We start from the raw sequence: 27,872 nt of genomic DNA on the forward strand, positions 1-27,872 counted from the left end.
CTGAAATGAACTGGTCCTTCAGAAAATTTAAACACCAATCGAGGGATGTGGTAAAACTCCAATCAAATAAAAAAAAAAATAGTAAGGGCAGCGTCTCTGAAAAAAGGGACAATTTGGCATTTGCAGTGTATACAAGATGTCTTCATACACTTTCCTGATTCCTTGCCAGTAACTATTCAAAAAAGACCACTTAACAAGCAAACAGGTCTTCAGTACAACAAATAATAAAAAAGAGAGCAAAGCTTGTGCTATTTAAATATCATGAAACATTCTGCTAATCATGCACAGATGGAAGTACAGACGCTTCTGCCAGACGCCTTGTTCAGAAACTTTGCTCTATTTTTAATTATTTGATGCACAGAGGACCTGTTTGCTGATTAAAAGGGCACTGGCTTTAAAAGCACTCCATCAATATGGAGTCTAGCCTTGTTTTTAAAAGAGGACTTTAAAAGTAGTAACTCATACCTCCAAGCTCCCTTCACCAGTTTTTATAATCTTATAACCATGTGGTTGGGCGTTTTTTCAGATGTTTTTCTCACCTCGAGAAACAGCCTACATACAGGAAAAGTGAAATTAACTATACTCAAGCTATTGTTAAATTCACTGAGTAAATCAATTTGGAAAATGTGTAGTTTCCTCTCATATCCCTTAGTCTGTTTCTTTTTGTTGTTACTTATAACAAGAAGAGATATCAATTTCCAGATAGAAGTTAATTTTGATGGTTTTCTGCTTAGTCAAAAGCCTCCTTTTTTTGAGAAAACATGCCAACTCCAGAATTATCAACCAAAATATTTATTAAACTGTTTGGGTTTTTTAAAATCTACTATAACCACGATATCATTCCAATAGTCAGTTCATGGCAAAACCATGCTGATACACAAAAAAAAAAATAAATTAAAAACTCCTTTTACGTATTTCCACTTCACACCTTAAGTGAACTTCACTCATTCGGTGGGTGCTTCATTCCTGTACTTCTCCATAGCAGTCCAGGAATTTTTCCCTCTCTGAAGAACCTCACTCAAAATGCGTACTATGTCACTTTTATTTTCTTTTTCTGAATGAAGTGCTTTTCAAAAATTCTTTTTTTATTTAACTTACATTTCACAACCTATTACTATAGAACTTTATCACTGGAGTGAAGTCACAGTAGGAGAAGTGATGATGAAGAAGCCCAAAGTACTCAAGCTGCTACTTTTGACTCATCAGTATGACACGTGAAAATGGTACTTTTTTTTCATTTACATTAACAATTTGAATTATTGCTACTAATACAGTAAAAGAATCCTTTGATTAGAAGATCACATGGTATGATAATAAAGTAATAGGTTCTCCATCATTTTATGAGCAAATGACCCAAAGATTGTGGCTCCTGGCTCATGCTCAGGTACAGAGAAAATAACTGAATGAATTTTGGTTTTGTGGTTTTTCATTGTTTTTGTTTTTTTTTAACAATGCCAGCATGTAACATTTTACAAACAAATATATGCTACTGATTTGTTAGAGATCAGCTGACAAGCCTAAAAAGCAAGATGTCTGCTGAAGAGACACTGCAGCTGGAAGCCAGGGAAGACTTGCAGGGGCACACAGACTGAAAATCCAATGTTCAGCCAGGGAAACAGGCACCCACAGAGAAGCTTCAGAGAAGAAATAATGGTCTTTTCCCATGAGGAGAAGCGGAAGGCTGCATGGAGTGAAAGGCTTGTCCAGGCACATCATTGGGGTTGCAAAGCTCAGAATCCAGCTATGACTAACCAGGAAGGAAGAGAGGTAGATGAAACAACATTCAAATTTGCATTTCTGCAGAAAACTACTGAGGTATTCAAACACTCTAAGCAGAAGGGCATTTTAGACACATAGAAACACACATAGAATTCAAACAAAAAAAAAGGGTCTACACAAAATCTAAGTACTGTGCCAGTAACAAAGCCAGTGAGGGAGCAGTGTACAAGTAGGTCAGATATACAGCAGCAAGAACTGCTGAGCACAGGAGAATCTTGGTAGAGAAGGTGGTGGGGAGAAAAACTAATTGGTCAGCAACAAGAGAAAGAAGTCTGGAAATGGTTAAAACAGAAGAATAAAAAGGAAAAATACTGTTTGAGCTATGTAAAGAAAGATTAGTCTTATTCACCAAGACATCCACCTGAAGAACACAAAGGAAATAAGACTGATGACATTTGACTGAGGAACAACTTTCAGTCCCTCCCCACTTGAAGGAAAAGCCAAGTGACTGCTCTACTCCCACCAAACAAAGTGTCTGAGCAGCACTGCTGACCTGTCTGCAAGAGTTCTGAGTCCAGAGCCTCAGACACACCCCAAAGGCCCCAGACTCTGACACACCACATTTACATCTACGTGGCTCCACTGAAATCACCCAAGTAAGTACAGAGGTGGGAACCTGACCCCTTATTTCACCACAGCCTTTGGCTGAGCACCCTTCATGTTAAATATAGAGAGCTGCATAAAACTACTGGTTGCTGCAGTCCAGGTTGCACAGCATTACTGTTTTCATAAAGACACCCTGTCTGAGCTGCATAAACAGCACCAAACACTCCAGCCAGCCAGCTGACAGCTCAGATGAATGCACTTCATAGCAGAGCTGCACACATAGCAGAAGTGTGTCTTAGTTTGCATTTCTCCCATTCCATACAGCCGACATGACATTCACCAAGTTTGACTCCTTAGGTAACAGGGTTGTACTCGATTGCTGATGTTTAATGTATTTCAGATGCTTACCTTCTACCCACCTCAATTTTCCTTAGGGCTCTTTCTCCCTGTACACTAACAGATAACAACATCTGGATAGTAGCCTCATGTAACAAATGTCATATTTTCACTCAGGAATTACTTTAATTTGCTCAGTCACTACACATCATATTCCCTCCTGCTACTGAGGTGAAATCAAACCAGTGGTGACAAACAAATGGCAGGACGCATCCGCGCTGGCTGTGTCACTCTCACACCTGAAGACCATGCACCAAACATGAGTCACTCTGTCATCTTGTGCAAATGGAACAAAATGCAGACTTTTACTCCTTCAGTTCTTCCAGTATTGCAGTATCACATCTGTTTTATGACACTATCTAATGCATTTGTGAGCTATCCGAACACCATATAGTATAATTTTAAACTATAGATTATTCGACTGTAAGCTCCACCATCATCCTCTTTACCTGTAAAATAGGACACAGATGTGTTACACATACTCACATGTCATTTACCTCCCCCCCAATTTAATTAATCCACTGTCAAGCTCACAAAGGAAATCACAAGTGATTTCCAAGACCGTCATTAACAACAAAAATATCAGGACATATCACAGCAGAGATCCAAGAAAGCTTAGCAAGAGTGGCAAGAAGGAAACACAAAACACAACGTGATTCAAAGAGGAGACAGACAAGTCCTAAGCAGAGAGGTGCAGCAGCTTCTCAGTTCTACAAACAAGGAGAGGCAAACACAAATCGTTTGACCAGACCAGCCAGGTCACCCTTAGCTAGCCCATCAGCAAGTGTTACTTCCAGAAGAGTGATGTTAAAAGGGTATCTGGTGGGAAAAAGGCAAAGAGAATCCAGAAGAAACACATTATCTAGGATGTATCAGGCTCTCATTGTAATAAAGCAGAGAGAAGGTACCATTTTATTTGGGTGCCAGGTAGAGAACAGCAGTGGTCAACAGAGAAATCTCCACTGTACGTTAAGTGAGTTGGGTTTTCTTTGGTTTCGATCTGAGTCCAAATTTTAATACATTAGCATGTAACTAAAATCTTGTGTTACTGAAGATCATGGTCACAATATTCAGATGTTAAGGTTTTACTTCCACAACTATTGATAGAAATAGTACTACTGGCATGTATCCATGTGTCTGGGGCCAAACACTTTAAAGTTCAATCTTAGACACCTCTGAAGCAGGAAGATGAAGATCCATCTTAATCAACATCTAATAACTCTGGCTCCCTCTGGAAAATAGATCTGATACCATGGCTCAGGATGCAGGTCCATCCACAAAAGCTGTAATGGTTTGTGGAAGGATTTGTCAGGTGACAAGTCCTTTCATATCACAGGTGGGGCATCCTAAGAAAGTCGTATTTATTTTCTGATTCTTACAGAAGATTTCTATTTTCAGCAATACCTATACAGCACTACCTGAGACACCTGAGTCATTAAAAAATTAAATAGAATGAAAAATAGATTTTAAAAGTTTAAAAAATGGTTCAATGACCTTCTGTGAGGTTTTGACTCCTTGTGTTTTTATGCTATTTAAAATGCCTATTCACTACATTTTAGAAAATCTCAAATTGTATTTGTTTTTTTCTTCTTGCATCTTTGCTTTTAAAACATGACATATTGTTTAAAAAAAAAAATCCAAAAAGGAAAATGGAACTTATTTTTGTATTATTTTTTTAATATAATCTCCCAAGCTACTTTGTATCTGTGTGTATATTTGCTGCAACTGTGTTCATATTTGAATTCTGTACTTCAAGCCATCTTTGATCAACTTGATTAATATTCCTTTCAAAAGATTTTATAGCTGGTGTACTTCATGAACACAATTAAAGTAGATTAATCTGTTCTGAATTATATGTTTCATAAAACTACTGTTCTTCTGATTAATTTTACAAAAACACATGTAACTATGTACAAATGAGTTTTTTCTCGTTGATAAAACAATCCTGTTACACAGCTTCCAGTACTGGGCAAGCGATATCATTGTGAATATCTAATAAATCAGCAAGCCTGATGATGCAATTGTCATGTGAGCTAATACACAAAATACTGTATTTTTATTCCAGTGAAGGAAAAAACAGCCCAATTCCCAGCTTATAGCACTGGCTCAGCTACAATGGAAATCTTCAGCTATCAGTATCAGTGGAATAATGCCACCATCTAGTCAAAGTGACTGTAGATGATCCACAAACCTTTCTCCACTGAAACCAGTAAAAAACAAATATACAAATTCAATAGCATGGTTGAATTTCAGAGACACTGGGACTAAACAGGACCCTCTGACTCCTGATCTGCAAGAGGGACACACTTTGACCTTACCATGACTGTCAGGAGCAGGCTGATGTCATTTCACCCTATAAATCCCCTTGCCTGGTGCTATAGCTAAGCACTGCTGAACTTAGGTACCCTCTAGAAACACTGTGATGCTGTAATTAGCTGTGAGACTTGTAATGCATTCCCCAGACAGGAACAAGGGTTGCTGTGGCCACTGGAGTAAAAGAATGTGAAAAGGGAGTGGAGAAGAATGAATAAGACAGGTAACAGCAGAGAAAACACGGTAAAAACTTACTAAAGTATCTCATATTCAAAGAACACAATAACCACCAGGAGTCAGCTAGACTGTCAAATAGGTACTACAATAAACAGTGGATTTTTTTTTTTTTAAAAAAATCCATTAAATTGATTCTTTCAGTGGAGAAGAGCAATGATACATAGAAGGTATATCTCTGACATAAGCTTCTGCTTCTGAGCGTCTAAATTACATTAGGCTTGGTGTTTGTGGTTTTTTCAAGAAATTACATATTTAGCATTCTGCTTGCAGTGCAACAGTAATCTAAACCCTTCCTTTAGTTTTTAGCAAATGCTGTGCATCACTCATGTTCAACTTATCATTAATTGTGAACTGTTCATGTATCTTAGTGTGGTTTCAATGCTCCTATGGCAAGGCTAAACAGCATTTCAGAAACAATGATATCCCCAGGCCCACACTGTAGTTTCTGAAGCACAGATTAAGCATGGTATTCTGCTCAACAAGCTCATCACTGTTAAGTAACTCATCAGAAAATAAAGAGGGAATTATCAAATGGGAATTGCCAAGTAATTAGTTCTCTGAAGCAGATGACATACAACTGTTAAAGGGAGGGGCTTCCCTGCTAGTCATATGTCAAAGTAGAGCCTCCTAATCTGTAAATAAAAATTCAGTACATATGATTAGTGTGATGGGTATTTAACTGCTAGTGGTACATGAAGAATAAAGATATACCTACTTCTACCACAATAATCTACTAGGATTTTTTTCCCCTTGAATACCTTGAAATTTGAAAGCATTCTGGGTCTACTTGCTGTTAGACTACCTTGGGAAAGCTGTGAATACAGCACAGCACCAAGCAGCAAAAGTGTTCAGGGGCTTTGTATATATTACTATATACATTTGAAAATATCACTTCCTAGTCAGCTGCTACACGTGCCACTGAAAAGGAGCCACACCGATGAGAAAACATTCAGTAGCACAAAATTTCTGAGCACAGTAAAGGAGGATTAAGCCTGCTTTTCGTAATTATCCTTCTGCATTAAAAGCTGACTTTCTTTCAAGTAGCTGGCCTCACAGAAATGTTAGCTGTACAAAACTACAAAGGCCTTCACACGTGGGTACCTGACAAACAAAAATGCGGTAACAGTAACAACCACACTCCAATACAAGTGAGAAACACTTTGACATTTGTACTTTTTATAGAGCAAGGAGTGACTCAGTAAATCCTGAAGTCAGGTTTACAGTTAGTTCCAAAATCAGTAATTGATGAGAAAATAAAGAGGCAATTATCAGATTTGGGGTTTGCCTCTATCACAGAGTCCCAACATGAGAAACATTAAATCCAGATGTTGCCACCTGGGCTAATTTCAGGCCAAAATTATAACCCTGGTAATGAGGACTAACTTTTCGCCAAAGGCAGAGCCCTGGTTTCAAGGCAAGGCAAACCCCACCAGCACATCCCTGCCCAACACACACAGCCAAGGGAAGGGGCAGCAGGAGGGCACACACAGATGCTCACACTTGCACACAACTGTACATCACATCCCAACACCTCACCACTTCTCGGCCCCCAGCACACAGAAGTTCTCCATCTGCTCATACACTAATATCCAAAAGCCCACACTTTTAAAGGAATGCTAACAAGTTGCAGTACGTAGGACAGCAAGTCTCATTCCATTTGCAGATACACCTTTTAAAAACACCAAGTTGGAAGGCGAATCAAACCTCGGACAGTGCCTTATATCACATTATGAATGTCAGCCTTGTGTTTTTATGTAGGCATACCACTACATCCAATGCCATTTATGATTCAGACCATGTTATGAAACTTTCTATCACAGTCAGGCAGCAGGCCTTCAGTATCTGCTGCAGGAACAACAGAGCAAAAACATGAAAGGTTATGGCTGAGGTGAGGAGATCACAAAGCTTCATTTTTAAGGCATCTGTCAGCACTCACATCACTTCATTTACCTTTCAGTTGTTCACACATTTACAATTAAAAAAATTAAAATGATTCCTAATTACTATCAGTTATATCTAGTTCACAGCTCCATTTCACTTGTGCTGTTAACACATTAGAAATATCCATTGCCCACCTTCTTTTAGCCCTACAGCTATTGTAGACCTTTGTAAACAGCATGAGGGAAGAAATAAAACCACCTATGATAAAAGGACACTGATATGACAACTAAAAAGCTACCACTGCACACAGCAATATAGAGACAGATTAGTTCTTTTTATGTTCACTGTTATGTATTTTAAAAGGGCAGACTTGCCTGTTTAGAGAAAATAGTAGCCAAAAGACTGCATAAAACAAAAATTATGTCCTATGTAAAAAATAAGCAATATTATATAGTATACAGACACACTTACTGAAAATTCAGCCAAAAAATTTTCTTACAAATGGGCTGCCAGCCATAAATTCATCCCAGTACTATGATTAATAAATATCAAGTGACTTGACAGTAGAAAAGATTAAAAAGAACTCTTTAATTGTTAAAATGTCCAGCATCTCATGCAAAATCTTCTCAAGACAACTGTATAAAAGAAAGCATTGAGTCATTTGCCTACGTGGAAGGAGGCAGTGCACGCTCTGAACAAATAACAATAACTCCATGTTTTGGAGAGCAGCTAGAATTAACTAAAAATAAAAAAGAAAGAAAACTGTATCTATTTATTTATTTACATTCTATTTTTATTGATACCCATGTCCTTATCCAGGCAAGATGCTTAACTGGCTCTGCAGAAAATGCTGCTTGAATTGGAAGGGTAAGCACACCTGGAGAGCTGACACACAGCAGAGATGTTACCTACTGAAGCCACACAATTCCTCACTCACACAAGTGAAGCCATGAACGCACATGTAGGGGCATTAGGCCACAAGTACAGTTTCTGAGATCCGTTTTGGATGCCTTCAAACAAGTCCTGTGTTCCGTTCCTCTGACAGACTCCAGAGTCATAACCCAGGTCTGCCTAAAATGAAGCAGGGCAGTTGCCATCTTCATCCCAAAACAAATGCAAAAGCCAGAAAGATGATGGGTGTGAGTATGAAATGCTGTATCTGTGGCTGCTCCCTGCACAGTGCCAGCTCATGTTTCTTTCACAGGTTACTACTGTGAGCTCCTGTCTGTTTCCTCCAGTAACAGAAGTTTGTAAGCAGGCAGTATCTATTCCAAGAATTTTTATTTTACTAATTTAGTTATACAGTGGGCCTGATTTTGATCATTCCATGGAGAAAATGAGAACTAATGAGGTCAACAGAGGTGCCACCAACTCAGTGCCAAAAAATGTCCAACAACAAGAAGTTATATCAAATCTAACCTAATCTAAGGTCCACAAATACAATACTATACTTCAAGCTGAGCTGGAATAGGAAAAACAGCAATTTAGTACTATATTCTTCATGCCTCTGCACCAGACTTAACTAGGTTACATTTTTTTATCCAAACGTTTGTTTAACATCAAATATATTCTCTCTTGTGTAATTGCAGAAAATATCAGATGCTAAAATATCCAAGGTGACTTAGCAATACATTGTGAGTAACACAATTTGATTATTCACAGGACTTGACCAATGTCCTATAAACAACTACTTCTAATTAAGAGATATAAGCTTTTCCAGCAGTAATCACTTCTTTAAAAAAAGCCCCTTTTATACAACCTAAGCTAATCCTAAAAAAAATAAAATTAAATGCTTTGTGGAAATGATAACGTCATAGCAAAAAAACTCCTCCTATTTCATATCCCAAGCCAATAGCTACTACCAATTCAGTTTTCTTCCAAAACAGGAAGACAAGGTGTGTCAGCACAGGGGCACTTCGTGTGGTTTTTCACTCTCAAGAAACTCTTATTGCTCTGAAGTTACAGTACCCTCACCATTCAAGCTCATTTGGAAATTGTAACAGGCATGTCCTTGCATGTAACTACTTGCCTAGGCAACTTCCCTCTAAAACACAGCACCCTTCCCCATAGCCACAGTAAAATGTAAATGATGAGCTGCATACTTTATGACATGCTGTATGCATTATAAAGTTATTCTGCTATGGAGACTTTCTGATCAGCCCTGCATATATAAGAACACTACTGCAATTAAGCTTTTGGATTGTAAATTTTAAAAAGAAACCCTTTGATTTTCTGCAAGCAATCACTATATTTCATTCTCTTTTCTTTAAAGACACAGGCAATTTTATTATGACCCTTTATCTTTTTTTTTCTTAAAGCATTAGCAGCATTGCCAATCCCAAGCACTTAAAAATCCTAAAACAGGTCCAAAAAACCAGGCTGGCCTAATGACAATCAGATTAAAGAAATAAAATAAAAATTTATGTTCTTTTTATTGGCAGTATGATTGTTGAGTCTTGGGACTTGGTCTTTTCAAGTTATTTTCCACAACCATATGGGAAGGAGAGATTGAGGAACGGGGCAGCAGCAGACTGATACACGTGCACTTTTACATCTTGTCTGGCCACAGCATTTCAGGGAGGAAAATCAGAAGAACAGAAAGCATTCCTCAAAATAGAGCAAAAGACACACAGATACATCAGTAGTGACTAATTATCCTGGGAACTATTCTAATGCTGGACAAAGTTTAATGCACAGAAGAAACTCAAGACAGTGGAAAAGCCAAGTAGGCAACAAGCAACAAGAATCCTGAAAACGTTCATAAAAGTGAAGGAAGGATTTATACAATTTTACATATGGCATTTTATAACAAGAATCAAAGTCTGCCAACTTTTCCATTCATACTAACATATTCCAGTAACTGAATATACTCTGACCTCAGGTGAGCATAAAACCACTCGTCTGGAACGCACTTGTTCTGTAAGTCACTGAACTGAGTCACCAGAGTTAAAAGCATTTTTCCGAGCAGAGTTTCTCAAGGACCTCTGCTGCCAGGCAAGGGAAGTACAAACCTATCACAGGTAGGCAATCACACAGCCACCAGGAAGGTGTCCCCTTTGCCTAAAGCCCAGAGCAGACAGTGTACACTTGCTGAAGGAAATAAAAAAGCATTGCTTTCTCACCTTATTGGCAGTGCATAACTGTACGGTGAAGACAAAAATGATGATGGTCACTGTCCTACGGGGTCAAGAATAAATTCACAGCTTGTATTGCTTGCCCATCTGGCTTGGCCTGTAATGTGACTGTTGATCCAGGAGTTGAGGAGACGGAAACCGAAATAAAGAGAAACAAAAAACACAGTTAAGAGTCAACATTTACAGTCATTTACAACATGCTAAGATATCCCAATGAAGACAGAGAGGCTGCTTCTACTATTACTCAAGCACAGATAAACTATAGATTTAATCCTGCAGACAGAGCTCATACAGTAGAGAGCAGAGCCCATTTATTCAGAGTGTTCTTTTCCTAAATGTGATCTTAATGAGGTGAAGAATCATAAGCAAGTGGAGATGACTGTCTTCACTGCCAACAGAACATGTTTTATTTGAGAAGCAGTAGCATCCTGAAAACATAGTGCTGCAACTACTACTACTAGGTGAAAAATCATCACCTATTGGAATGTGACTTTACCTTGTATACTATTTTGTCCTTAAAGGTGGCACGCTACAATCGATGCCTATTACTGCAAATTCCTAAATAATATAAACAAAGAAAAACTCTACCCATGTGGTTTTTTGTATTATTTCTGTGATTTTGCTCAGCAAAATCATTAAGATCCAGTACTGAACTTCTGCTGACATCACCTATTAAACAAAATACGTTTGGGTTTTTCACTTGGAATCTCACCAAATACTTTTATGACTTTTGGTACAATAAAAGGATTTAGTGGGACCATTTCTCCCTCACTGAGAATCATTTCTGTTGTTTCAGTTTATGAGCATACTTACTTGTTCCTATTTAGGGAAGGATTTACACGCATACTTAACTCTAGATAGGTTCTTTAATCAATTCTCATTCAGCAAAACCCTCACTGGGACGTGTACTAAAGTAACTTTGCAGACTGGGACCAATGCACACATACAGATTTGCATGTGTTGTACAGTCACTTCAGACTACAGCTTTGAGAGAAAAAAAAAAGCCATGAAGCATTACATTCTCAACACATGCACAGAGATCAAAAGGAGCTACGGTCATGGATCTAGTTTTTGACTTTGTGCAAAAATCAGAAATCTACGAAGTTTCCTACATTTTAAAATGTTAGCCATGCATCACCTCAGCCAAAATCATATAAAAATCTTCGACTTTCTCATATAAAGAATGTGAACCACTGAATAAGACTTCAAAATACAGTGCCTTTGACCAAATACCTATTTATTTATTTATCACACTTGGAGTCTTGCTTTAAAGTAAAATGAAAGGATGAGGTCTGGATTTTCACTTTGCAAAGCTTAGGCTATTGAAGTCACTGAAATACAGCAAGTAAGTTCTTTGCCATGAAATATTTACCTGTGCCAAGTCTGCCATACTTCTGTTTCATGTTCTAATTATACCTTTATCTGTTGACGCAGAGCTAGTTACAGCAGTCTCAGAAGAGACCTACAACTAAACCTGTTATCTGCACCCTCTGAATTGTACACACCGTACCCGTACAGTTCTCCAGAGCAGCCAAATCACTCACAACCTGTGTGGTTATAGCTGAGGCTGTCACACAGCCCGACTTCTCTCAAGCATCACCAGCGTCAGCTGCCTCGCACGCTGGAGTAGGTTTGCAGCCAGCCAGTGCTTCAGACCATCTATGCAATCCTGACAAGCACTTCCTTTACAGCCTGCCATACTTTTTTATTGCATTTCCCCCTCAATTAGTACACCAGAACAAAAGCAGTGTGTGTATGAACAATGACAACAATAATCCTGACTATCATCTGCTAAAATATGCTGCTAAACTTCAGCAAGGGGAAAATCAGGCCTTGATTTTGTTTTACTAGCCACGTTACTAAGACAATTATTTTAAAATTCTAATGTTTAAATCCTTAGTTGCTTTTCAGGTGACTGCATTCAAGTGTCTATTTTCTTAATTAATGGGAAACTAGGCCACTGGATCTATTACATAAAAAATTTTTGTTAAGTGAAATTCCAGGTCTCTTGTAAATGTCTTTTAAAACAAAACTATTTTTTTTCAACCTTTTTAAATAGATTCAGTCAGGCTAGAAAACCAAAGTTGCACTGTTTATTTTTCAGAAAAGTTTTTAAACTATGTATATATGGCCTTTTTGAAAATAATTACTTTCTAACACTCTTAGTCACAGGTAATTTGTCTTACAATAAAATATGTATAAGCAGCATGCAGCACACAAAGGCTTACACTAGAGGAGTCATCCTGCTCCTGACTATTCCACTCTCTCCAGTCAGTCCTCCTAACAAGCTCTTCTATATCAAGCCACTGCCTCAGAATGGAGGCCCAAAAACGAAGGCAGCTGCACTGAGCAGAGAATATTCTCTCCTAGCCAGAAGGGCAAGTCAGTTGAGGCACCAAGGAACTGCACTTCAGTGCAGGAAATTGCCTGCAAATACCCTGTCCCCTCACCCCTCCAAGAAGAAACACTCCTGCTCGACAGGCAGGCTGAGACCTGCAAACTCATCCCACTAAACCCAAGACCACCGCTGCCTGTCACCACAAGAGCTGAACCACTAACAGGCATTTCTCATTGCCTCCTCCTCCAACTCCAGTGCCTTACCATCAGAGTGATTAAAATATCTATTTTACTGAGATATTTCTGGATTGCTTTATGTTCCAGCCTGGTACTACAAATGCTCAGGAACTGTGGGTGCTGATGATTTCTCATCACTGAGACACAAAATCCTCTGGGCCAAGTTCAATATTAGTGTAAGTGCACCCAAGATTAGTGACTGGAGTAGGGGTGTTACCCACTTCTATAGACACTTAATGCAGCTCCTTAATCAGGCAAAAATCCTATTTAAGCCTACAGTGCTTTTTACCATGAAAAGCAATATAGAGAAAATAACAGTGATACGCAGCAGATCACTTTCTGAGCACGGTTACTCTACTACATGCCTGGATTATGTCCAATAAATGGAGTTATTTGAGATATACACCCATGTAAGTGGCTCACAATCCCATCCCCTGGAGTTGCTCCAGATTTATGACATTAGAACACTGTGCCAAATTTGGTGCTTTTAAAAAATTATACCTACATTTATGGAAGTGGCTTAAAAGAGTGATGTTCAAACAATGAGAATGAAGACAAATATACATTGCTTGGTGAAACATGTTTTTAAGAGCAACATGCAGTTCAAAGCTAATTATATTGCATATCCTTTTTACAGTATTATACAATGTGTCAGAAAGTCTCCTGCTCCATGGCTATAATATTTTGGTAAGCCTAAATGCAAAAAAATACACCCATACAGAAACAAAGTGTTTGCTGAGGTAAAAATTGTCTGATTAATACCTAAGGATATTATCACAAAAAACTGCAGTCAGCTTTCATGTAAAAAAAGGGCCTAGACCTTGCTAAGAACTGTGAGGAGGCTTAACAAAGCCAGAGTGACAATACTGACATCAAGTATCACCAATTTTCATCTTACCGGCCAGAAGGTGTAAAGTATAGTACAGGAGTGGAGAATAACAAGAACAAGCCTCTGGCCTACGATGAGAATGTTGGAATGGGAACTGTTAACAAACACTGCTGCAGCCACCAAACAGTTAAACCAGACAGACACGGGGGGGGTGGGGGGGGGGGTGGGGGGGAGAGAAGGGGAAAAAAAAAAAAAAGGAAAACTCTAAAGAAACTTTCATGCTAGCTTGTATAAGCCAAAGCATTTTTACAAAGTACCGCACCTTCATTAATTTGCTAATAATACAGGCAAGTGGAACCGACGATTTGGCTGACCTGCTAAGCGTGCCACGTACGGTCCCATCTGCCTGACATTCCACTGGGTAAAGAACACCCTTCCCGAGAAGTTCGGCCATTAGGAAGCCACCTCCGGCATCTTTCAATTTTCGGAAAGCTGGAGGCGGTGGCCGCGCCGGCCGTACGCACGCCACCAAGGCGGCACACGCAGGGCTGGCGGTAGCCCGCTGGGTCGCCCGCCAGCCACACACGCACCTGGCTGGCCGGTGACTACGGTGAATCCCGTCTGTTACCATGGCAGCCTGATCTAATTACATGACTGATCAGGGCTGGAGTAAGCGCGCTGAAAGCCTGCACCGCTGACATGTCGCTACATGATGAGAGAGACAGACAGACAGCCGAGCACGGAGGAAAACCTATCGACCTCTGCCTTACGTAAAAAGTGAGGAGATTACAGCCACCCTTTCAAAATAGCTGCTACCCGTAAAATACCGGGCCAGTTTTACGAACAAATTAGGTGCAATAACGTACAATTACTACTATTATCTTGCAGCATCGCAAAAATAACTACGGCGCAATATTTTCCCTGGCCATTCTCAATTTCCCTCTCCTTCATTCATAACCCTTGTTCCATATGATAAAAATTGCACCGTCTCTATCACCCGAACAGAAATAGATTAACATGAAGCCGGGATTTTCCTTCAGGGGATGGTTTCATTCGAAACTGAAATTAAAAGTCCTTGACTTATCAGTGTGTCAGCAGAGTAACTCACTATGCCTGACCGTATCTGACGCGTAAAGTAACCATTACTGCATAGAATACATAACCATGAGCGTTAAAGGTTAAAGTGTAAGCTGTGTTACAAAATATGAATTTCTTTACCATATGAAAGGGAAAAGGTCTCCGGCAAAGGTCATTTACCTACACACCCTTCCCGTTCTGCACAGAGAAATCATTTGTAAAGAGGAAGGTTTTACAAACCTAGATTTCTTCGTCTGGTCGTAAAAGAAATGCCTCGATTTTTACCCCAATTCTATCTGGAGTTCGGGCTCATAGGGGAAAGATGCTGCTCGGAGGAGTCCCTATTACACAGCATACGGTAAACAAAATAAAAATAGCCTGTCGCTCTCGTTGTCTACACAGTGCATTATATAACGGGCTTCCGACTTGTTTTCTTTTCTATTATTACTCTTCAGTAATTCCTCCTCTTCAATAACATGTAAATCGCTCCCAATTCTGTCATTTTATTATTATAGCTATTACTATTACAGTAGGAGCTAACGCTTTTCCAGCACGCTTTAATTTAGACTTTAATATTCTCAGGAATCACATTGACGGATTCAGCACCCACAACCGTACACGGGGTCATTTATTTGTTTTTCTGCCGGTAAATTACGATGCCTTAGGAGAAAGAAAAAAAAAAAAAAAAAAAAAAAAAAAGGAAAAAAAGAAAAAAAACCCAAACCGACAAAAACCAAAAACCAAACCACCAACAACCAACCTCAAAACCCCGCAACCCAACCACCCCCACCCGACCCGAGCAAACCCGGAGGCGGCGGGGGATCGGTGAGCGGCAGGAGGGCAGCGGCCGCCACTGGAGGCGAGCGAAGCCCCGGGGCGGCGGCGGCGGCGGCGGGGGGAACCCCGGCCCCGCTTCCCCTCGGGAAGCCGCCGGCCGGACCCCACAGCCGCAGGCGGGCAGCGGGGCGGCGGCGCCCCGGCGCCCCCCTTCCCCCACCCCTCCCGCCCCGTCCCTCCCGGCAGTACCGGGTGGCGTCTGCAGCCGGCCTGGGCCCTGAGTGAAGCGGAGCGGGGCTGCTGCCGGGCACATCCCAGCGCCAGCGCCGCCTCCCCCGCCGCCGCCGCCGCCTCCTCCTCGCTTCATTCACCCTCCGGCAGCCGCCCAGCCCCGTACTACATACGCCGTGCGGTGGCGGCGACCGGCCCTGCCGGCGACCGGCCCCGCGCTGCGCCCCGCCGGGTCCGCCCGGCGTACGCGCCCCGCACGGCCCCCCCGCACCGCGCCGGCCGCGCACGCACACAGCCGGCACCGCACCGGCACCGCACCCCCGCACACACACACACACACGGCACCGCACCGGCACCGCACGGCAACACACACACACACACACACATACACACAGACACACACACACACACACACCCGGCACCGCACACCGCCCCCCCCCGCACACACGCACCGGCACCGCACACACACTCGCACGCACCGGAGCCCCCACGCTCACACACACTACACACACACATACACACCGCACACACACACACCACACATACACACCACACACACGCACACAGCGGCACCGCACACCGCCCCCCCGCACACACGCGCAGTCTCACACACCCCGAGGCCGCCGCACCGGGGGCAGCCGCGGCTCGCAAAATGTCCACCGTCCCCGCGGCCACCCACACCCCGCCCGGGCCGGGGGGAAGCGGGAGGGGGTGCTGAAGAAGAAGGAGGAAGGAGCGGAGCGGAGCGAGGAGGGGGGGGCAGGCAGGGCTGTACGAGCGGCTCCCGCCGCGGGGCCGCCCCGGCCCCCCGCTTCCTCCCGTGTCCCGCATCCCCACTCCGTTCCCTGCGCGGCGTCCTCGGCCATTTCGCGGCCGCCCCCCTCTCTCTCCCTGCTTCCCTCTCCCTCCCTGCTTGTCTCCCTCTCCCCTCAGGGCCGGGCCCGCGGCGGCAGCGCCTGCGGGCCGGGCCGGGCCGTGGCGGGCCGGGGGCGGCCGCTGCAGCCCCGCGGCGGGGTGGGCAGCGCGCTCCCCTGCCCCCTCAGCCCCGTGTTTTTCCCGCTGGAAATTGCCGGCGGTTTGCAGTCTAAACAAGGGAAGAAGCCGGAGGCGGGTGGGGGGGAGGCAGAAAGCAGAGGAGGAAAAAAAAGCCACTTACTGTAAAGTGTCAGTGGAGGTGGGGTTGGCGGGGGTGGGGGGTCAGAGAGAGACTCGCACACAAATGTCTTCCTAGCTGATCACGGGGCTTGGGTCTGCTTTTTGTTTGTTTGGCTTTTTTCCTTCCCCCTGCAGTGACACAGGTCCGGGATGTCTCCACCACTGTAGTAGAAATGATGTCTGCGGTACAGCGCTCGCTCCCTCTCCGCTCTCCAGTATGTAAATGGGTAATAGAAGCCAAATATGGAGCAGTTGGCTGCCTCTGCAACAGCTCAAGGATCCTACTTCATGCAAAAGGCGGGGGGGGTGGGGGGGGGGAGGGAGGGGGGGGAGAGAAGGGAGGAGGAGGAGGAGGCAAGGCAACACTCTGGCAGTCGGCCAAGAGAGCCACACAGATTATTGCATACGCACGGCACCGCCGGGCCAAGGCGGCCTTTAACCCTTTGCGGGCCGCCGCACGCTGCCCGGGGGCGGGGAGGAGGGCTGGGGGCTCGCCTCGACACTTACCTCCTGCTTTCCCTTGTAACACTTCAAAGGCCAGGCTGGCTCTCTACGGCGGGATTAATCCCTGCGCACGCCAGTGTTCCAGAGAAGTCCCCGTTCCTGTAGCAGGCTGCGTCGCGGGGCTCTCAAATCACTTTGCAGGCGGAAAGAAATGAGATGGGGAGGGGAAAAAGAAAAAAAAAAAAAAACAACTACCAACCCAACCCCAAACCTATATTGTTTAAGGGGGAAGAAACAGACAGCTAGCGACGTGTGCTGTCCTTCAGAAATGGCAGGGAATGCTGGTTTAAAGGATGCATGAAAATCGGTTGCTCAGTCAAGGCTGGTCTGTCTCTCTAAGGGAGGAAATAAAACTGTGCTGGAAACCAGGGAATGCTCTGAAGCAGCCTCTGCGAGAGTCAGAAGAGGGTGATTTTATTTAAGATGCCATATTGCATTTCACTGTGGCGAACTGTGAAGTGATTTAGAGCAAGAGCCTGCATCCCACTCCCTTTTTCTGAATTAGTTTTATTTATCCGGATCCTTGGCATATGCTTGAGTTGCTTTGTAGAAAGTACCTTCCACTTCATTCAGACCAAAGAGACTCTGACTCATACCGTCACTGAACTACAAGACAGGCAGGGCTGAACCACGCATGTTTGGGTACTAACTCCCTCTGGATTCCTCAGCACTGGTTTCATCAAAGATCCTTTTGCATCTCTCCCAGTTGTCTGCAGGCCACTGTGAGCCTCTCCTGAACTTCCCCCCCAAGTCCCCACCAACTATGGCAACTTACACTCCCCTGGCACTCCAGTGTCAGTGTGTTACCCTCTTACTTCCCTCGACACAGGTGTCTGCAAGTGCCATAAACTTCAGTGATGGGCAAGTAACAAGCACAGATGCAAAACAGAGACCAGAGAAAGTATCTTCCTTTCTGGACTGTCTCAGTCTGATCTTCACATTAAAAAAAATTTTAAAACCAAACAAACAACCTCCCCCCACCCCCAAAAATCAACTTACCAAGCTAGGTATAACTTAAAGAAATAAAACTAATTATGAAAGCAATGACTAGGATGAATGCAGCCGAAGGATGGTGGGATGCTATGTTTGCATGCAACCCAACAGTGGTCCGTAAGAAGCCATTCACTCTCTGCTTTGGCATCAGAAAGAGAAGTAGAGCACAGAGGCCTCTCCCCACCCCAAGGACATTGCAAAAAAATGTTGCATAAATACCAAAGGCTGTTACACGCCAGCTCCAAGGAGCTGGACGCTGTGGGGTCCCAGGCCTCAGAAAGGCCTGAGATGTAATATGGCCATCCAGATCAAGCTCTTTATTGCAGCATGTACCAATTTGCCATGACAATAAGCTCCAAGGTACCAGGTTTCTAGCAGGTTAACTCCCATGTGTCCGTTTTATATTAGCATTAGGTTTTAGCTGCAAATTAAATCTAGCATTAGAGTCTAGATGCAAAATACCCTAGGACTCAGCCTGCCATTATGCAGATCAGCAAAGGAGTCCCTTCTATACAGGACTCTACTGGATTACTGTAATTGCTAAAGAACGTAGTAATAAGATTGTAAGCTGCAGCATTCTGGATTTAAGAGTTGATACTGTAATACAGACTAGCTTTACGAAACATAAGGATCCTTTACCACAGCACTTCCTGTATCTTTAGTTCAGGTTCACTATGAAAATCAACATGATTTTCTGTTCTAGCAGTTATCTGGAGACAGAAGCAGCAACAGGCCAAGATATCTGGACAAACATGCCACTCGGTACTACAAGAGAGTGAATCTACAGCAGCAAAGCAGACAGCGAAATTGTATTCACCCAGCTAATGTAAGGTTCATTGATTTAATAAAAGGAACCAAGGGAAAGAGACAAAGACTGGAGATTACTGAAAATCAAGTGAAAGCCCTGGAGAAACTGAAAACCCATCATCAAGGTTCAATTCAGAGTACAAGGCATTCTGTCTGCCACCTTTTTTATTCCAGTAGTACAGAGTGTTACCTCAGGAGAAAGGAATCTTTCCTTCTCAAACATTCACCTTGCCAAGAGGTGTGGCACACGCAGAGAAAGAGAAGCCACATTCATGCTGAAGCAAGCTTTGGGCAACTTTCCCTTCTGCAGCAGGCTCATGTAAGAGGCTTGTGTGTTCCTCCACTCTGCGACTATAGTGTTTGCCTCAGGACCTTCATTTTTTGCCACTGTATATTCTAGGGTTTTACATCTTTCTTTGTGTTTCTGGTTCAAAGTAGAAAAGAGACCCCCACAATATAAGTGCATTGTAAGTTAAAGCAATAGTGCTTTCCTGAGCCAGCAGGCACTTAACCCATGGCTCTGGGAAGTGCCACAACTGCCACCAGCCACGTCAGGTTCATAAGCCACTCTCACCTCTGTTCTGATTTGATACGTGTTGGTTGCATTTACAGACAAGGGATGAGGGAACTATGCCTCTACAAACATGGCCTAACACACAGGATATGCAACCATGTCATAAGATGTCCTTGTGCCTCAGCAGTTCCCCTGCCAAGGGCCTGTACCAGGCCTCAGCATATTCCCTGCACAAAGGATTCCACAAAACATTGAAGGCGAGTGAGTGGGACACAAGAACTCACATAGACCCAAGCATTTTCATTTACTGCTGGTGATGTGCTGAAACTGATAGGACTCCCAGGAGAATATAGTTCTGACCAAAAGATGCTAAATAATTTGGCATGCAAGATGCACACTTTCTAGAAGAAACTGTTTTCCAATTCAGTAGTTGTAATGTGCCATCTATACAGCATGTTTTATACAATTAACAGTACTTATAAAAATGGGAGAATAGGAAGCGTAAGAAGTTGGAATTTTTTCTTTTTTAACACTAGCATTCAGGGAAATGCAGTGATTGACAGTGTATTGAGTGTGAAAAGTAATCTCACAATTATTGATCGTTACAGTTCAAGTCTTCAATCTGTCATAAAATGACATTGTTGGTCTCATTACAGCCTCTAGTGGACAGTAGTAATCCACCTCACAGACCTGTCATACCATTTGCTCATATGACAAGCGTTATCAAGGCAGAGGTTACTTCAAGAGAACATGAACATACAGGTCATTCTTACCCACCAGCAAAAAGGATTTTTGAATACAATCAAAGGCTTGCTGTCACTGCTCATAAGGTGCCTCACTTTACTCTTCAGGTATAGCATTGGCTTGTAAATAAACAGAGAATTTCTGCTATTCATTTCAGCTTCTGACAGCTTTCATGAAACTAAATTAATCTCAAATATTTTTATAACAGAAAATATTGGTTGCCATGTTTTTGGCTTAAGTAAGATGTTTTTAATCCAACTCAGAACCCGTCAACTGTCCAATTCACCTCCTGTCTATTTATAGCTCTCTCACATTCAGATAATTTTTGCTAATGCACTTATTTTTGTTATTATTTCAGACATATGCAGCTGATTTAAGGTATTTTTACAGCTTTAATAAATGAGAAACTATAATTTGGATTACAGCTAGCTAACGAAGGTATGCTTTCCTCAGGAAAGTAAAAAATGTAAATGATCTGAACAATAATGTGTTTGGACCATATTCTTTAAGTGCCACTTGCGTGAATGTAACAAATATGACTAATGTCTTTAATTTTCGTGCATTCACTTAGAAATGAGTGTATCCCCTGTCAAAACAGAGATGTTGATGATGTTCTCCAGAACTCTGTGATTGTCTTCAGATGCAAGGAAATTAGATTGGTAGACACAGAGAGCCAATGCTGTCTCTTTAAAGCCACAAATATCTCATGCAAATTAACATTTAGTGAAAGGAGAGCAAAGCATTCATGAAAACTAAGCAAGTATGTAGTACTACACTGCGACTCAAAGAGAAAAATCTTATAGTCTAAAATGGTGGTCCTTTGCAAGTGAATTCAAAGGAAAGGCTGCGGTTAATTTTTTTATTTTGTTACACTGTGGTTAGGTAAGGGTTGTAGGGTGATGAAGAAATCATTATTTGTCATGCCTTACAGTTTAGGTAATAGGATAAGGATATTTGGGTTAAAAAATGTTTACTTTATCATCATCTTGATTTTTTAAAAGAAGTAATCAAGTTCTTTTTAAGTAACAATAGTTCCTTAGATGGATACCTCAAATTAGATGAGTCTTTTTGTTGTTGCTTTTTTAAAATTGGTCAAAGCAATTCATCAGGGAATTAAGAAAAATGAGGACTCTTCTAAAATCTCAAAATCAAGTTCGATTTAGTCTTTTGAATAAGAGGTCAGTCAGTTACAGGTCACTGCTCTGAAGAAGGGAAGACCAGTTAACCTACCAGTGACCACATCAGGATGGACCACAGCCACAGTTAGCCCCATAAGATGTGGCACCCAGTGGAAAATAAAAGTGCTCTGCCCTTCTCTAGGGGTGCTTAACTGGTCTAGGCACCTATGAAGTAATAACTACTATGACCTGTTAGGTTCTTTATGGCCAGTGCTCTTCAGCCATCTGAGGTCTCCAATCTGTGTCCTTGCCTCCATGTATCTCCCCTGACACTGCAGCTACCCATATGGCTGGTGTGAGCAGAAGGGCCAAGCACAAATGGAAACTAAATTCTGTCTTATTCCTGGAAGTGATGATCTCATCTTGGGGTTAAAGTACACCAGCAGAACGCAGAGGGGAAGCTCTGCTCTGCAGAAATGCTTTGCTTCCAGGGATGTCAAGGCAGTGCTGTTAACAAGGATTAACATTCAACCAATATTCAGGAGAATTTGCTGGCCACTGTCTGGGAGAGAGTTCTCAGGCGCTAGCAGGGAGCAGCCAGAGACTGAATGCTCTTGTAAGAGACACATGTTGTCCCCATCCCTTTAAATCATACCTGGTACAGAGACTTATCTGGGAGTTCACTTAACAGGTTTTTTTCCTGCCTCTTAAGGGAGTTATGGTCTAGACAGATTAGATTAGCATCTACTCTTTAAACACCTAGGGTTGGGAAATATCTCTTGACCTTTCTTAAAATGGCCTACCCACATATAAAGCACTGTGGTTTCCAAAACCTGTTAGTCTCTCTGATCAATGCTATACAAGTTTTGATAAGTGCCATGAGTTTTTATGAGAGGAGGGGAATGGGCTAGAATGGACTGGTTACCTGTTTAAACAGACATAGAAATTGAAAACATGGATTTTTGACTCCTAAATCCTTTAATGGCCCCAACTGAGCTGTTCTGGTCTATTGAACAAATCCTTCCTACCTCATGGATAATCGACCTACCAGACCTCCAGAGCCACTGTGCTCAATCCTTCTGCCAAGTCTGTTTTTGTTCACATGCTAAAAATCTTTATGTTTTGTTCAGAAAATGCACAATTTATAATGACAGCTATTTTCTACTCTGACTGTCTCTACCTCTTCACAAAATATGATACACACAGGCCTTGCCCCAAAGCTGTCATGCAAATTCAGAAGTCTGGTTTACCTAATTCATTCCATATAGGTAAGTTTGGGCTCATGCCTTGGTTTCAAGGCAGTGAGAAGTGCAAGATGCTTAATGTTCAAGACCAAAGTTATTTTGTATCTATATCTTCTTCAAAAAGAAAACTAGTAACTAACAGTATTAACCAGAAAGACAGTAACTGTTCTGAAATACAGGAAAGAGCTGTATTTCTTTATTTTCAAAAGGTATCATATAGCAAAAACTTGTAGTCACCTGATGCACAGGAATGAAGACTTTGAACAGTTCCTAAACATCAAGCAAAAATTTAAATGGGATAGTTTTGGTATAAAATAATTGCTATATCCCCTTATATTTAACTCATAATGGGAAAATCACCAGGCAGAGATGGACAACAGGCATGACAGTGTATTTGCCTGGGAGGGTAGGAATTCCTCAGCCTGCAAGGGTTTGATCAACAACCTAAGTGAGAATGATAAACATTTACCTTCAATTTATCCAATTACAAGCTGAGAGGGTATTTTTCATGTTTCTTCTGCAAGGTGACAGGTACATACCCACAGAACCCTAAAACTCCAGAATTTTTTATTTTTTTTTTTAAAAAAAAAAGTGTCCTGGGAAAAGTGACAGGAGACCTGAGATAGGATATTACATTAAATCAGTTATTTCAGCTTGTGCAGACCATTTTATAACTAGACTGGCATCACTTTGACTTCTTACTGCACAGAGGCAGCACCTTTCCCTCAGAGATCTACCAGATCCTCATGTTCTCTCCTTATCCTTCAGCAAAGGCCTTTCTATAATGGCAAAAAAAGTTCTCATGTTGACTGAGATGTCATATCATGTCTCTCTCTTTCACCCTGCCCAGTTTTTCCACAGAAGAGCTCCCATTTATGCCTGTCTTACTCAGCTTCATCTGTCCTCAGTCTGCTCTCATATCATCCTCACATGATGTTATCAATTTATTTATATTTAAGGTAATGAAAGATACCCATTCAAAGCTCTAGAAGCCCTGAGACATAGCCATTACAAGCAAAACACAACAGTGTGAAAGAATCACCATCTCTGCCTGGTGATTTTCCAATTATGAGTTAAATATAAGGGGATATAGCAATTATTTTATCAAAAGGAACTTACCTGGGCAACCAGGCAAACCAGAAACACCTGCCTGCTGAAAGTCCATCTCTAGTCTTCTGCTGAAGTGGGTGGGGTTCTGCCTCAGGGCATCTTCAAGGATCATAAAATTCAGACTCTTGTGAAGTGTAGGTTCTACCACCTATCCATGTGGTAGAATCTATCCAGATTTGCTCATGCATGGACTATTTTGTCATGGGGTCAAGTATAGCCAAGAGAGTGGAGTGGACACCTTGGGGGCAGGACCATCTCATGACCAGCTTTCCTACTCAAGAGACCCTAGATCTGGAACATTTCTCACTATAGAGTTTTCACAGTTTATACTCTCAGAGAATCATAGAATCATTAAGGTTGGAAAATACTTTTGAGACCACCAAGTCCAAGTCGTCAGCCCAGCCAGCACCACCACCATGTTCACCATTAAACCATGTCCTCAGTGCCACAGGCATACATTTTTTTAACACTTTCCTGGAACAGTGACTGCACCACTTCCCTTGGCCATCTGTTCCAATTCTTTTCAATCCTTTCTATAAAAAAATCTTTCTAATATTCAACTCTAACCTCCCCTGGTGAAACTTGAAGCCATTTTCTCTTGTCTTGGGAGTCTTCTCATCTTCTTTGTGCAAGAGGATATAAAAATGACTGCAGTGGCCATAGGACAACAGTGGTCATAAGCAGATGCTTAGGGAGACATGGGCATTATATACTACTTTATCCATGTACTTTCCAGCCTCCCACTATTTTCATCTTAAGGAACTTCCTGAGAAGAATGTGTTTTCTGCCCATTTAGTGACCCTCAATGGATTTATATCTCCCAAAATTTGTACAGTCTTCTCCATCAGCATCTGTAAATTTTAGGTATGTCACATTGCACAGGTCAAGTCCTTGATGCAAGAAGAATCCCCTCATCCTGCCTGCTTCATTCAGTGTTCCTAGCTCTTGCACTGAGACAGGGAATGGCCAGTCCCTACCCATACTCTCAATGCTACACAGATCATTGTAGCCCTCTATCATATTCCCCCTTCTTCCAAGCTGGAAGGCTTGTTACCAGACCCAAAGTCTTCACTGCTTCTGCTGCAACTCTTACCTGGTTTTGAGTCTCTCTGTCTTGGTCTTAGTCCTGAGATGTCTGTACTCCCTCTGTTCTTCTGCCTATAGAAAAGTTATAGTAAAAATTATCCTTTTATTCCATGCAACAGTGGTGACACAGTAAAGTACAAGTATTATTACTATAAAAGCAATACAGAATGCTCTCCTTTCCCAAGGCTTAGCCAAGGACTCAGAAAAGCAACAATTCTACATATCAAGGACAAGAGAAAACAGCAGTAATGTAAATAAAAATAAACACATGGTTCTGCCTACATTTTTGTCATACTTGTTTAGCAACAGACTGACTAAAACCCTCCCCATTTCATAAACTACCTCTGTCAACCAGTCCATTGCTGTGTAAAAATCAGAACTGATGAGACATCTCCCACCGATCTCAGACTATTTCACACACTTATATGCATAATAGGTCTGAAAAATATGACATGCTACAAAAGTGGGACTGCCAGATGGTTTCCCTGCCATTTAATCTGTCTCTCCCCTTTCCATGATATATCTAATTTCTTAGGACATAGGTATTAAGTCATTTCTCTCCCTTACTTGGGCCATCTTCAGCTAGGTGTGTAAACTTTGTGTCTAATTTAAGGTGTACAAGTTGTCCCATTGTCTTAATGGTTCTGAATCATACATTCAAAGTGAGCTTTGTGCTTGAGGGTATGGCCTCATGAACATGTTTTAGTGAGGCATTCAAGGGTGTGGATTTCCAGGACACCAGCCATCCTGCAATAATTGCACAGATGAACACCCTTTGCCTGCTGGTAAATGCAAAGTTAGCCCAGAGAAAGTCTCAGCCAAGATCACCTCTGTCCTCTACATTTGCTCTTCCTTCTATTCCCTGAATGCTGCTCCTCTTTGCAGTAAACATGACAGTTCATATAGAGGCACCACCACCTGCCTCATCTCCAAAGTGATCCATCTCTAGACACAGCTCAAAGCATACTTTTTCTTAATACAACCCAAAATGTGGCAAACTGAAGTCATATTTAAGAGACCTTGCCACCCTTGCTACGTTATGACTTCACCCTTTTTTTTTTTTCATGTTTATATGATAGGATATATTCTTTGAAGAGTCTTCATCATGTATCACATATATATAAGTCCTCTAATTCTTGAGCCCTCCTGTTTCCCCCTGCTGGTTAAAAATGCATAGCAGGGGGGGAGCAGGGGAGGGCAGGAAAGGGCAAGCAATTCCTCATACAGCTCTGAGTCAAACCAGGTACTCATTCACTTTGGGAGGAGGGAGCAGAGAGGACAGACCTTGCTACTACTGAATACCAGTGGCTGCTGCCCCCAAGGGTATTTCTGAGAGCCTACACAGGTATTGTTACACAATGTATATACTTCACGGGGTCCTGAGCAGAGTTTATCAGCTGTATAGAAATTCCTGCATAGTTTATCATCTGGGAAAGCATCCTAGCACCACTGTTGTCTCTCGTTAGTTTCTTCAGAGTATCAGAGGTTCCCAGGAACATTCCCAGAAGCTTTTAGATCAGTGTGAGTCACTGCCAAGTTGAAGAGTTTCTTCGAGTCCCTTGTAGCAATCATGCTGAAAATTGCAGAAGAGGAGCTTGCAGGCTCTACAACTGTCCCTAAAAGGCTCAACTTGTACAGGAGTCATTGTCTGGCCTCCAAAAACATTTATCTGAACCAAGACACATTTATCTCAACCTTGCACACATTTAAGGTCTCGCCAATGAGATCACAAAAATCTCCTTGCAGCTGGAAATAAACATTTTTCCTTGGGTGGTTTTCTAAAATTTTTTTATTCTATATTCTAATAATCCCTCATATCCCTAAATGTGGATCAGCACCCCCTTTCAGTTCAAACTAGATGCTCTAGTCAGTTATATAAGGCCAAGTTTCCTCCCCAGGCAGTTTACAGCATAGGCACACAGGTTATGCTGTCTGCAGTAAATGATGCAGTGAAATACTCCATTATGTGGCATATCTCTCAAAACAGTTACCTCCTAAGAAAAGACTGCAGTTTTGAGGCCAGCTGACTTTTAAGAAATGGCAAACAAATGGTGGGGCAAAAAGGTAGATTTCTCCAAAGGTGAAGTAACAGTGTTTTCCTATTTCAACCTACAAAAATTATAATTACCTGAAAAGAAAACCAAAGAAAAAACTCCATCAGCCACCAAGCCCCTTTTACCCTTGAAAAACCTGCTACTCCCTATGTATTTTGCTTTCTGAGGATTTGTCTTTGACACATGTTCACATTTTTAATGCTTCTTACTAGCCAAAATGTTCAATGGATTACTTAAGTTTGAGTATATTGCTTCCTCTGAATCTGTTACTCTTGTAGTGGCACTTTCCCTTAGTACCACATTGAATTAGTGCAGTTTATGGTCACCAGTTCTTAGATTCCCTCTAGTGCTCAAATCTTCAATGAACAGTAATTTGCCACCTTGAAGTCCCTACTATCTGCACAACAGACCAAAACTTAGTTTTTAATTATTCCAAGACATCAAACTCTGAATGTTTGGCTGTATAATTAAACTCTGGATGATTAAAATATACTGAGAATACATTTACCCTTCAAATGTTTCACCTTTTAGTTATTTTACTTCAAACTCTTCAACTTTGCACTGTTACTATTTTGTTTTCTTTGATGTCTGTTCCTTTCAAGATAACCCCAAAGAATTTCATCTCACCCACCATGGTTATCAAGCTGTGGTTTTTAGCACTGTAAGTATTTATGATATACAACTCTCTTCTGTCCTTCCCAACCTTTAGGAACTAATACATTTTATGCATTGATTAATAGCCCATTTTTCTTGATATTCCTTTTAGGAG

At 41.9% G+C, this 27,872-nt stretch overlaps 1 protein-coding gene across 5 annotated transcripts in view; it reads right to left on the reverse strand.

Moving 5' to 3' along the window:
- Positions 1 to 27,872, reverse strand: part of ATXN1 (ataxin 1) — a 362,359-nt gene that overhangs the window by 197,009 nt on the left and 137,478 nt on the right. Inside the window, exons 5-8 of one of the 5 annotated variants that reach the window (XM_058831292.1) lie at positions 25,057 to 25,121; positions 17,437 to 17,566; positions 16,931 to 17,210; positions 10,275 to 10,394 (exon numbers count right to left, since the gene is read on the reverse strand). The gene's annotated coding sequence lies outside the window, so the exon portion shown is untranslated. Of the gene's footprint in view, positions 1 to 10,274; positions 10,410 to 15,006; positions 15,524 to 15,571; positions 15,743 to 15,792; positions 16,078 to 16,930; positions 17,211 to 17,436; positions 17,567 to 25,056; positions 25,122 to 27,872 lie in introns of those variants that run through there. The other 4 variants (XM_058831293.1, XM_058831295.1, XM_058831294.1 and 1 more) reach the window with 4 other exon arrangements.

This window comes from Poecile atricapillus, chromosome 2 (genome assembly GCF_030490865.1).
Source record: "Poecile atricapillus isolate bPoeAtr1 chromosome 2, bPoeAtr1.hap1, whole genome shotgun sequence".
NCBI lineage: Eukaryota > Metazoa > Chordata > Aves > Passeriformes > Paridae > Poecile > Poecile atricapillus.